General features: G+C 53.1%; 1 non-coding gene across 1 annotated transcript; it reads right to left on the bottom strand.

Moving 5' to 3' along the window:
- Positions 1 to 1,613: 1,613 nt before the first annotated feature.
- LOC119451210 (small subunit ribosomal RNA) lies at positions 1,614 to 3,428 on the bottom strand. The gene has a single exon (XR_005191736.1). It is a non-coding gene; the product is annotated as a small subunit ribosomal RNA (ribosomal RNA).
- Between the last annotated feature and the right edge of the window lie 9,677 nt (positions 3,429 to 13,105).

Below are 13,105 nucleotides of genomic sequence, written 5' to 3' on the forward strand. Positions count from 1 at the left end.
TTCGAAGGGCACCTTTCTGCGCGCGCTCCTCGAGTCTGCGCGCTCTTTCGACAGCCGCGTCTCAGACAGCTGGTAGCATATAGGCGCACCACACCCTGCTACTTGCGTGTTGCGTTTCCAGCTAAACCCCGCGAGCCTTTGTGTGCACGTGAGCCTCCACTCTGTATGCACCAGGATCAGATGTAGGACCAAGATGCAGTGGAGCCGCTCACGGCTACACACCCGCGGGGGCGTGGCTCCCCTTACCACGTCTTTTTCTTTTTTGCGAGCACTCGAAGCCGGTTTTCCCTGCCAACCACCCACCGGACCCGTGTGCTACGTGTGCACGTTCACATTGCTCCACGAAAATTGGAAAAAAGCCGCAAGGCCATGAGGGGGCACGAGCAGCTGTGGAGTCTTTCACGGCGACACGGCCACGGGTGGGGTCTCGCCCCCATCGACGTGTCTCGCTTTTAGTCATCAGAAGGGTACTCAAATTGACCACAATGTCCCTAACACACAAACACGCTTTCGCATCGGCGGATTGCCGCAGCACACCCGCTGCTGATCCGACAGTCTACTTGAGACGACGGACAAGAGCCCGGCGCGCGTACTCGCGCGGCTCTCCAAAACCACTCGGCCAGTGCCAGGGACAGCTTTCGGCGCCGGAGCCGCAACAATTCTACTCGAGGCGGAAGACGAAGCCAGCAAGAGCCTGGCCGCAAGTGCGTTCAAGTTTCGAGACTTCAGTCCCTCGTCTGTCCGTAAATCCTCTTTCGACGTGCGGCGCCTTCCCAAAGCGCACAAGTCCGTTAACCGCGGAACGCGTCCGACGTAGCAAAGCCGCGTTTCCTCTCGTACTTCGCAGCAGCGCCGCCTTTCCCTCGGCGGCGGGCGAATAGCCTGCCAACGTCGTCGCATTCAACCGCGATCTCGACATCTCGCGCGTCACGAGCAGGAGCCGACCGGCAGCCTCCGGCCCTGTCGGGCTCGGTGGCACTTGCCGCGGAGGACGGGAGGGCGTTATGGGCCACGGTTCCTATTGTACTTGGCAGCCACACCCTCGTACCGCCAGTTCCATGACCGACCGAATGCCGCGCCGTTCCTTCAGTACTTGGGCAGCAACATAGTCGGGTCGTTACTCCATACTCGCCGCAGGAAGCGACCGGCAGCCGCCAGCCTTTTCAGACTCGGCGGCGTTTGCCGCGGAGGACGGGAGAGCGCTTGCACCGCAGTTCCAACTATGAATGATGGATGGCAGGCAGCTTTAGCTCTCGACCGCCAGTTCCTTGACCGACCTCTACCGTTCCTCTCGTACTGGGCAAAGCTTTGTCGGGTCGTCTTACTCCCATTCCGCGCATGAGCGTCGAGGCGGACTGAAAGCCCACCCATGAAAGTGCGTTACGCCGTTTGTACCCACGGGCGCGGCCAAGCCAACCGTCCAAGGTTGCAGCCGCCGCCCGCTGGGCGCAACAAATTGGGCACGGGGCGCCCCTCAGAATTCAGGCAGTCCCCGCGCATGTTCGGGTATAGCCGTCCCCGCGTCCAAGCGGGGACAGCGGCGGAAAGCGTCGGGCGCAGCGAGCCGCTCCACCCACACGGGGCAGAAACGATCGTCACCCTTCACAGTCCGGTAATGATCCTTCCGCAGGTTCACCTACGGAAACCTTGTTACGACTTTTACTTCCTCTAAATGATCAAGTTTGGTCATCTTTCCAACAGACCGGCGCAACCGAAAGGCCGCGCCGGACATCGGTCCGAAGACCTCACTAAATCATTCAATCGGTAGTAGCGACGGGCGGTGTGTACAAAGGGCAGGGACGTAATCAACGCGAGCTTATGACTCGCGCTTACTGGGAATTCCTCGTTCAAGGGGAACAATTGCAAGCCCCTATCCCAATCACGAAAGAAGTTCCACGGGTTACCCAGTCTTTTCAGACAGGGATAAAGACACGCTGCTTCCTTCAGTGTAGCGCGCGTGCGGCCCCGGACATCTAAGGGCATCACAGACCTGTTATTGCTCTGTTTCGTGCGGCTAGGAGCCGCTTGTCCCTCTAAGAAGGTTGTAAGGTGCTGGGAACCCCGCACCTATTTAATAGGCTAGAGTCTCGTTCGTTATCGGAATTAACCAGACAAATCGCTCCACCAACTAAGAACGGCCATGCACCACCATCCACCGAATCAAGAAAGAGCTCTCAATCTGTCAATCCTCCCAGTGTCCGGGCCGGGTAAGTTTTCCCGTGTTGAGTCAAATTAAGCCGCAGGCTCCACTCCTGGTGGTGCCCTTCCGTCAATTCCTTTAAGTTTCAGCTTTGCAACCATACTTCCCCCGGAACCCAAATACTTTGGTTTCCCGGAAGCTGCCCGCCGAGTCATTTGAGTAACTCAGGCGGATCGCTGGTTGGCATCGTTTATGGTCAGAACTAGGGCGGTATCTGATCGCCTTCGAACCTCTGACTTTCGTTCTTGATCAAAGAAAACATTCTTGGCAAATGCTTTCGCAGTAGTTCGTCTTGCGACGGTCCAAGAATTTCACCTCTAGCGCCGCAATACGAATGCCCCCGTCTGTCCCTCTTAATCATTACCTCGTATTCCAAAAACCAACAGAACAGAAACGAGGTCTTGTTCTATTATTCCATGCAAGTTTATTCAGGCGACTCGCCTGCGTTGAGCACTCTAATTTTTTCAAAGTAAAAGCACCGGCCTTCTCGAGGCACACAATGAAGTGCACCAAGAAAGGACCGGCATGATGTTCAGTCCGAGCCGTCGCATCGGGTAGATGCACTACTCGTCTGGAACTGAGATCCAACTACGAGCTTTTTAACCGCAGCAGCTTTAGTATACGCTATTGGAGCTGGAATTACCGCGGCTGCTGGCACCAGACTTGCCCTCCAATTGATCCTCGTTAAAGGATTTAGAGTGTACTCATTTCAATTACGGGGCCTCAAAAGAGTCCCGTATTGTTATTTTTCGTCACTACCTCCCCGTGCCGGGAGTGGGTAATTTGCGCGCCTGCTGCCTTCCTTGGATGTGGTAGCCGTTTCTCAGGCTCCCTCTCCGGAATCGAACCCTGATTCTCCGTTACCCGTAACAACCATGGTAAGCAAGTAACCTACCATCGAAAGTTGATAAGGCAGACACTTGAAAGAAACGTCGCCGGCTCGTGGCCATGCGATCAGCACAAAGTTATCCAGAGTCACCACACAATACGGGCCGAAACCCGATCGATCTTGGTCTAATAAAAGCACCCGTCGCCCAAAGGGCTTCAGGCTCACTGCATGTATTAGCTCTAGAATTGCCACAGTTATCCAAGTAGGAAGAAACGATCTAAGGAACCATAACTGATTTAATGAGCCATTCGCGGTTTCGCCTTATTTCGGCATGTACTTAGACATGCATGGCTTAATCTTTGAGACAAGCATATGATTACTGGCAGGATCAACCAGGTAATCGTTCAACTGCGCGTCCAGCCATGCCGGACGCCGTTGTTGCGACGCCGAGGCCACCTTCAGGCGCCTCAGCACGCTTCGTTTTTGCAAAGCCCACCTCTTTGCACAGTCCGAGATGACGGCGTTCGAGCTCGCTACGGCGCCCTCCCCGCAGGGCTGGGTATCGCCACGCGGCAAGAAGCACGCACACTCTCGATAGATTCGTTGCGTCGACTCGGTCACGGCTTGCGGGATTTGCCATCAGCCCGCAGCACTGGTGGACCGATCGGCGCTTGCAACGTAGCCGAGACGGCAAAGCCGCCAAGCGACGGGTCACGCCCGCGCCTTCGGCGCTTTCTTATTTGACTCGTCCGAGGACGATGCGGAACACACCTCGATATCGTGGATACGGCGTCGTCCGACAACCAGCCCCTAACGCATCAAGCGGATGAGGCTGCAGACGATTGCCGAGGGATCCACGGGAGAGGCTCCGGGGACACGCTTGACGGGCACGGAGCCCGCCGCATATCAGACACCCAGGTCGCACGCACTCGGGGGGCGACTGCACTCCAACCCCCATATAATAGCAGCGATAAGTACCCAGACCTCCATGGGGCCGTACTCGTGGCATTTTCGACGGGGATTTGGCGGAAATCGTGCCGCACCTTGACGAACTTTGAAAGTTTACGTCGGCTGCACAGGGCCGAAGTCGTGAAAACCAACACCGCGCAAGAGGGTCGTGATCGTCAATGTTTCGCCAGCGGCGAGTACGGCTTCGCGAATATTCACGTGCCTGAACCACCGCGCATCCTGTGCTGACTTTCACGGCGAACGAGCTTTCCGCTGCCGCACTTTCTCTGCAAACGTTGTGCCACGCACGGTGCTGTGCTCCATGACCGTTGTTTTGGACGGTGGCTTGCGTACTCGTCGGCGTATTTCCACCTCTCGCGTGCACCACGGTGCCCCAGCTCACCGATACAAGGCAAACGTGCGAGCCGCTTTCGGTATTTCCACGGAAAAGTTGCGCTGAACGTCGCTTGCGCGCGCCGCCCCGGCTGACGAGCTTTCGGACTTTGTCTCTGCGAGCGGTCGCGTACTCGTCGGCGCAATTCCCGACGTCGCCGCAGTGCGTGAATCGCACAAAACGCACCCGGACACCGCTAATTGAAAAGTGGTACGATGTCGGCCGGGGCCGCATACCTCTATATAATAGCAGCGATAAGTACCCAGACCTCCATGGGGCCGTACTCGTGGCCGCCGGCGGCAGTTAGCGCCGAAAGAAATTCCTCATTTTTGCTTTTCAAGCCGTCTTTCCACCTCTCGCGTGCACCACGGTGCCCCAGCTCACCGATACAAGGCAAACGTGCGAGCCGCTTTCGGTATTTCCACGGAAAAGTTGCGCTGAACGTCGCTTGCGCGCGCCGCCCCGGCTGACGAGCTTTCGGACTTTGTCTCTGCGAGCGGTCGCGTACTCGTCGGCGCAATTCCCGACGTCGCCGCAGTGCGTGAATCGCACAAAACGCACCCGGACACCACAAATTGAAAAGTGGTACGATGTCGGCCGGGGCCGCATACCTCTATATAATAGCAGCGATAAGTACCCAGACCTCCATGGGGCCGTACTCGTGGCCGCCGGCGGCAGTTAGCGCCGAAAGAAATTCCTCATTTTTGCTTTTCAAGCCGTGTTTCTGCCTCTCGCGTGCACCACGGTGCCCCAGCTCACCGATACAAGGCAAACGTGCGAGCCGCTTTCGGTATTTCCACGGAAAAGTTGCGCTGAACGTCGCTTGCGCGCGCCGCCCCGGCTGACGAGCTTTCGGACTTTGTCTCTGCGAGCGGTCGCGTACTCGTCGGCGCAATTCCCGACGTCGCCGCAGTGCGTGAATCGCACAAAACGCACCCGGACACCACAAATTGAAAAGTGGTACGATGTCGGCCGGGGCCGCATACCTCTATATAATAGCAGCGATAAGTACCCAGACCTCCATGGGGCCGTACTCGTGGCCGCCGGCGGCAGTTAGCGCCGAAAGAAATTCCTCATTTTTGCTTTTCAAGCCGTGTTTCTGCCCTCTCGCGTGCACCACGGTGCCCCAGCTCACCGATACAAGGCAAACGTGCGAGCCGCTTTCGGTATTTCCACGGAAAAGTTGCGCTGAACGTCGCTTGCGCGCGCCGCCCCGGCTGACGAGCTTTCGGACTTTGTCTCTGCGAGCGGTCGCGTACTCGTCGGCGCAATTCCCGACGTCGCCGCAGTGCGTGAATCGCACAAAACGCACCCGGACACCACAAATTGAAAAGTGGTACGATGTCGGCCGGGGCCGCATACCTCTATATAATAGCAGCGATAAGTACCCAGACCTCCATGGGGCCGTACTCGTGGCCGCCGGCGGCAGTTAGCGCCGAAAGAAATTCCTCATTTTTGCTTTTCAAGCCGTGTTTCTGCCTCTCGCGTGCACCACGGTGCCCCAGCTCACCGATACAAGGCAAACGTGCGAGCCGCTTTCGGTATTTCCACGGAAAAGTTGCGCTGAACGTCGCTTGCGCGCGCCGCCCCGGCTGACGAGCTTTCGGACTTTGTCTCTGCGAGCGGTCGCGTACTCGTCGGCGCAATTCCCGACGTCGCCGCAGTGCGTGAATCGCACAAAACGCACCCGGACACCACAAATTGAAAAGTGGTACGATGTCGGCCGGGGCCGCATACCTCTATATAATAGCAGCGATAAGTACCCAGACCTCCATGGGGCCGTACTCGTGGCCGCCGGCGGCAGTTAGCGCCGAAAGAAATTCCTCATTTTTGCTTTTCAAGCCGTGTTTCTGCCTCTCGCGTGCACCACGGTGCCCCAGCTCACCGATACAAGGCAAACGTGCGAGCCGCTTTCGGTATTTCCACGGAAAAGTTGCGCTGAACGTCGCTTGCGCGCGCCGCCCCGGCTGACGAGCTTTCGGACTTTGTCTCTGCGAGCGGTCGCGTACTCGTCGGCGCAATTCCCGACGTCGCCGCAGTGCGTGAATCGCACAAAACGCACCCGGACACCACAAATTGAAAAGTGGTACGATGTCGGCCGGGGCCGCATACCTCTATATAATAGCAGCGATAAGTACCCAGACCTCCATGGGGCCGTACTCGTGGCCGCCGGTGGCAGTTAGCGCCGAAAGAAATTCCTCATTTTTGCTTTTCAAGCCGTCTTTCCACCTCTCGCGTGCACCACGGTGCCCCAGCTCACCGATACAAGGCAAACGTGCGAGCCGCTTTCGGTATTTCCACGGAAAAGTTGCGCTGAACGTCGCTTGCGCGCGCCGCCCCGGCTGACGAGCTTTCGGACTTTGTCTCTGCGAGCGGTCGCGTACTCGTCGGCGCAATTCCCGACGTCGCCGCAGTGCGTGAATCGCACAAAACGCACCCGGACACCGCTAATTGAAAAGTGGTACGATGTCGGCCGGGGCCTGCATACCTCTATATAATAGCAGCGATAAGTACCCAGACCTCCATGGGGCCGTACTCGTGGCCGCCGGTGGCAGTTAGCGCCGAAAGAAATTCCTCATTTTTGCTTTTCAAGCCGTCTTTCCACCTCTCGCGTGCACCACGGTGCCCCAGCTCACCGATACAAGGCAAACGTGCGAGCCGCTTTCGGTATTTCCACGGAAAAGTTGCGCTGAACGTCGCTTGCGCGCGCCGCCCCGGCTGACGAGCTTTCGGACTTTGTCTCTGCGAGCGGTCGCGTACTCGTCGGCGCAATTCCCGACGTCGCCGCAGTGCGTGAATCGCACAAAACGCACCCGGACACCGCAAATTGAAAAGTGGTACGATGTCGGCCGGGGCTGCATACCTCTATATAATAGCAGCGATAAGTACCCAGACCTCCATGGGGCCGTACTCGTGGACCGCCGGCGGCAGTTAGCGCCGAAAGAAATTCCTCATTTTTGCTTTTCAAGCCGTCTTTCCACCTCTCGCGTGCACCACGGTGCCCCAGCTCACCGATACAAGGCAAACGTGCGAGCCGCTTTCGGTATTTCCACGGAAAAGTTGCGCTGAACGTCGCTTGCGCGCGCCGCCCCGGCTGACGAGCTTTCGGACTTTGTCTCTGCGAGCGGTCGCGTACTCGTCGGCGCAATTCCCGACGTCGCCGCAGTGCGTGAATCGCACAAAACGCACCCGGACACCACAAATTGAAAAGTGGTACGATGTCGGCCGGGGCCGCATACCTCTATATAATAGCAGCGATAAGTACCCAGACCTCCATGGGGCCGTACTCGTGGCCGCCGGCGGCAGTTAGCGCCGAAAGAAATTCCTCATTTTTGCTTTTCAAGCCGTGTTTCCACCTCTCGCGTGCACCACGGTGCCCCAGCTCACCGATACAAGGCAAACGTGCGAGCCGCTTTCGGTATTTCCACGGAAAAGTTGCGCTGAACGTCGCTTGCGCGCGCCGCCCCGGCTGACGAGCTTTCGGACTTTGTCTCTGCGAGCGGTCGCGTACTCGTCGGCGCAATTCCCGACGTCGCCGCAGTGCGTGAATCGCACAAAACGCACCCGGACACCACAAATTGAAAAGTGGTACGATGTCGGCCGGGGTTGCATACCTCTTTATAATAGCAGCGATAAGTACCCAGACCTCCATGGGGCCGTACTCGTGACCGCCGGCGGCAGTTAGCGCCGAAAGAAATTCCTCATTTTTGCTTTTCAAGCCGTGTTTCCACCTCTCGCGTGCACCACGGTGCCCCAGCTCACCGATACAAGGCAAACGTGCGAGCCGCTTTCGGTATTTCCACGGAAAAGTTGCGCTGAACGTCGCTTGCGCGCGCCGCCCCGGCTGACGCAGTTTCGGACTTTGTCAACACGGGCGCTCGCCGCTTTGTCAGCGCCATCTCTTAACTGTGCGCCCTGTTTGAACGGCTACTAGCGTTCTGGAAAGCGTCCGTCCGAATTGATACACCACTTTGGCCTCGGTAGCGCTGCGATTTATGCTTCAAATTTGCGTGAAACGCTGCTTGCGCTTCCCGCCCCTGCTGATGCGATTTCGGATTTTGTAGCTGCAGGCGGGCTGTAGCTATAAAATTTGTGTGAATGCATCTGCGCGAAGCAAGTGCCCCGCTTGGTCCTCTTGCGGCATTTAATGTGAGTGTAATTCTTTCAGTTAATATGCAATACGAAGCCTCGAGCCACTTGGTATTATTGGAGGGACAGTGAGACCAATTTTGTTAAGAAATTGTTTAGAAACGATGAGGACGTGCACCTTCCAGCCATCTGCCTTCCCCATCAAAAAGTGTCCTTGCTGCGCGTAATTGGAACAAACGCTTTTCCGGGTGCATTTCAATGCAAACACACCTGTTTCTTTGCGTAAAAAAAAAAAAAAAAAAAAACAGATAATACTGGGGTTTTGCGTGCCAAAACCGCGGTCTGATTATGATGCACGCCGTAGTGGACAACTCCGAAATAAATTAGACTATATGGGGTTCTTAAACGTGCTCCTAAACCTTAGTGCACGGTTTATTTATTTATTTATTTTTTTTTTCATTTCGCCCCCATCGAAAAGCGGCTGCCGTGGCTGGGATTCGATCCCATGACCTCGCGCTCACTAGCCAAACGCTATACCTACTGAGCAAACACGGCTGGTTTGTTTCTTTGTGTACTTGCTTTTGTTAGCTGTCTTTTTTTTTCTCAGTTTAGTTGTAACTGCTTTGCTGTTTATTCACTGTCAGAGACAAGGTTTAATAAAGCAAGCCACTTTTTGTTTCTTCTTTTTTTGTATTTCTTGCCAAGAGGTTCGAGCTGTTTTTATTCCCCGGCCGCCACTGTCATCATGAAATCGAGTGTTACCTTGCGCCGTCTAGGTTTTTTACGCAATGGCGACGGACTTCGCGCTTGCTATTTCCGTAGATAGATGGCGGTAACGTGTTTTCGCATCCATATCAACAGTCACTGGCCACCGCTGATATTATTTAAACAAGTGTTCCAGCTTTCTTACGCTATGACGCACTTCGGCGTTCTTATTTCCGTACATCCATGACGTGATTTTGACTCTTTCAGTGTGGGCGCTCCTGTGTGTGTGTGCGCGCGCGCGTGCGTGCTTGCGTACGTGCGTGCGTGTATATACGTACATACATACATTTATACAGGATTTTTATGTGACTAGAACCGATGATTTTATTGACAGCGGGCAGCCACAACTCAATGAAACCAATGACATATGTGTTGCTGTCATGTGACGCTCCTTATGTTAAGTTTTATGTTGCGCCTAATTAGTTAATCAATAAGGATTAATTGCGGAAAATGTTTATTATTCACTTTAGGGCCAATTACGTTTCATTTCGTTCTTGAGGGCATTTTAAAACGACCCATCTTTTTTTTTTTTTTTTTTTTTTTTTTTTTGCAGCCACACACATCCAGTGTGGTGAATTATTCCGGCGTTTATTGAAAGCCCGCGAAATGTGAAATAACCCCACGTGACTGAGCTTATGTGCTACTCTATTGCGTGCACACACACACAGTCACTCACACACGCATATATATATACGGGGGGCTTCAGCGAACACTTTCAAAAACTCTTCAATAGTGCCTGTGGCAGAATGCCCAAGTCTAGTTCATGAGCTGGTCTGCTCTAAGTGGCGGACATTACTTGCACAAGCAATTGAAATGCTTAGCCGAATAATAATGAAACAGTCACTAATTAGGTTAACTAATTACCTGATGGACCACGTTGGAATGTACAAATTGTAGCCGTGGAGTTTGCAAGGCGGATCCACTCGAAACGAATTCTCGGGATGACAACAGTTTCGAGATATTGATGTAGATAATAATGAAAGCAGCTCTCGCGTGCACCACGGTGCCCCGGCTCACCGATTCAAGGAAAACGTGAGAGCCGCTTTTGATATTACCACGGACAAGTTGCACGGAACGTCGCTTGCACGCGCCGCCCGGCTAATGTTGTTTAGGACTTTCTCAACACGGGCGCTCGCCGCTTTGTCAGCGCCATCTCTTAACTGTGCGCCCTGTTTGAACGGCTACTAGCGTTCTGGAAAGCGTCCGTCCGAATTGATACACCACTTTGGCCTCGGTAGCGCTGCGATTTATGCTTCAAATTTGCGTGAAACGCTGCTTGCGCGTCCCGCCCCTGCTGATGCGATTTCGGATTTTGTAGCTGCATGCGGGCTATAGCTATAAAATTTGGGCGAATGCACCTGCGCGAAGCAAGTGCCCCGCTTGGTCCTTTTGCGGCATTTAACGTGAGTGTAATTCTTTCAGTTAATATGCAATACGAAGCCTCGAGCCACTTGGTATTATTGGAGGGACAGTGAGACCAATTTTGTTTAGAAATTGTTTAGAAACGATGAGGACGTGCACCTTCCAGCCATCTGCCTTCCCCATCATAAAGCGTCCTTGCTGCGCGTAATTGGAACAAACGCTTTTTCGGGCGCCCTTCAATGCAAACACACCTGTTTCTTTGCGTAAAAAAAAAAAAAAAAAAAAAACAGATAATACTGGGGTTTTGCGTGCCAAAACCGCGGTCTGATTATGAGGCACGCCGTAGTGGACAACTCCGAAATAAATTAGACTACCTGGGGTTCTTTAACGTGCTCCTACACCTTAGTGCACGGTTTATTTTTTTTTCTGCCCCAACGAAAAGCGGCTGCCGTGGCTGGGATTCGATCCCATGACCTCGCGCTCAGTAGCCAAACGCTATACCCACTGAGCAAACACGGCTGGTTTGTTTCTTTGTGTATTTGCTTTTGTTAGCTGTCCTTTTTTTTTCAGTTTAGTTGTAACTGCTTTGCTGTTTATTCACTGTCATATACAAGGTATAATAAAGCAAGCCACTTTTTGTTTCTTCTTTTTTTTTGTATTTCTTGCCAAGAGGTTCGAGCTGTTTTTATTCCCCGGCCGCCACTGTCATCATGAAATCGAGTGTTACCTTGCGCCGTCTAGGTTTTTTACGCAATGGCGACGGACTTCGCGCTTGCTATTTCCGTAGATAGGTGGCGGTAACGTGTTTTCGCATCCATATCAACAGTCACTGGCCACCGCTGGTATTATTTAAACAAGTGTTCCAGCTTTCTTACGCTATGACGCACTTCGGCGTTCTTATTTCCGTACATCCATGACGTGATTTTGACTCTTTCAGTGTGGGCGCTCCTGTGTGTGTGTGCGCGCGCGCGTGCGTGCTTGCGTACGTGCGTGCGTGTATATACGTACATACATACATTTATACAGGATTTTTATGTGACTAGAACCGATGATGTTATTGACAGCGGGCAGCCACAACTCAATGAAACCAATGACATATGTGTTGCTGTCATGTGACGCTCCTTATGTTAAGTTTTATGTTGCGCCTAATTAGTTAATCAATAAGGATTAATTGCGGAAAATGTTTATTATTCACTTTAGGGCCAATTACGTTTCATTTCGTTCTTGAGGGCATTTCAAAACGACCCATCTTTTTTTTTTTTTTTTTTTTTTTTTTTTGCAGCCACACACATCCAGTGTGGTGAATTATTCCGGCGTTTATTGAAAGCCCGCGAAATGTGAAATAACCCCACGTGACTGAGCTTATGTGCTACTCTATTGCGTGCACACACACACAGTCACTCACACACGCATATATATATACGGGGGGCTTCAGCGAACACTTTCAAAAACTCTTCAATAGTGCCTGTGGCAGAATGCCCAAGTCTAGTTCATGAGCTGGTCTGCTCTAAGTGGCGGACATTACTTGCACAAGCAATTGAAATGCTTAGCCGAATAATAATGAAACAGTCACTAATTAGGTTAACTAATTACCTGATGGACCACGTTGGAATGTACAAATTGTAGCCGTGGAGTTTGCAAGGCGGATCCACTCGAAACGAATTCTCGGGATGACAACAGTTTCGAGATATTGATGTAGATAATAATGAAAGCAGCTCTCGCGTGCACCACGGTGCCCCGGCTCACCGATTCAAGGAAAACGTGAGAGCCGCTTTTGATATTACCACGGACAAGTTGCACGGAACGTCGCTTGCACGCGCCGCCCGGCTAATGTTGTTTAGGACTTTCTCAACACGGGCGCTCGCCGCTTTGTCAGCGCCATCTCTTAACTGTGCGCCCTGTTTGAACGGCTACTAGCGTTCTGGAAAGCGTCCGTCCGAATTGATACACCACTTTGGCCTCGGTAGCGCTGCGATTTATGCTTCAAATTTGCGTGAAACGCTGCTTGCGCGTCCCGCCCCTGCTGATGCGATTTCGGATTTTGTAGCTGCATGCGGGCTATAGGTATAAAATTTGGGCGAATGCACCTGCGCGAAGCAAGTGCCCCGCTTGGTCCTTTTGCGGCATTTAACGTGAGTGTAATTCTTTCAGTTAATATGCAATACGAAGCCTCGAGCCACTTGGTATTATTGGAGGGACAGTGAGACCAATTTTGTTTAGAAATTGTTTAGAAACGATGAGGACGTGCACCTTCCAGCCATCTGCCTTCCCCATCATAAAGCGTCCTTGCTGCGCGTAATTGGAACAAACGCTTTTCGGGCGCCCTTCAATGCAAACACACCTGTTTCTTTGCGTAAAAAAAAAAAAAAAAAAAAACAGATAATACTGGGGTTTTGCGTGCCAAAACCGCGGTCTGATTATGAGGCACGCCGTAGTGGACAACTCCGAAATAAATTAGACTACCTGGGGTTCTTTAACGTGCTCCTACACCTTAGTGCACGGTTTATTTTTTATGTTT

The sequence above is a fragment of the Dermacentor silvarum genome, chromosome 4 (genome assembly GCF_013339745.2).
Source record: "Dermacentor silvarum isolate Dsil-2018 chromosome 4, BIME_Dsil_1.4, whole genome shotgun sequence".
NCBI classification, from domain to species: domain Eukaryota; kingdom Metazoa; phylum Arthropoda; class Arachnida; order Ixodida; family Ixodidae; genus Dermacentor; species Dermacentor silvarum.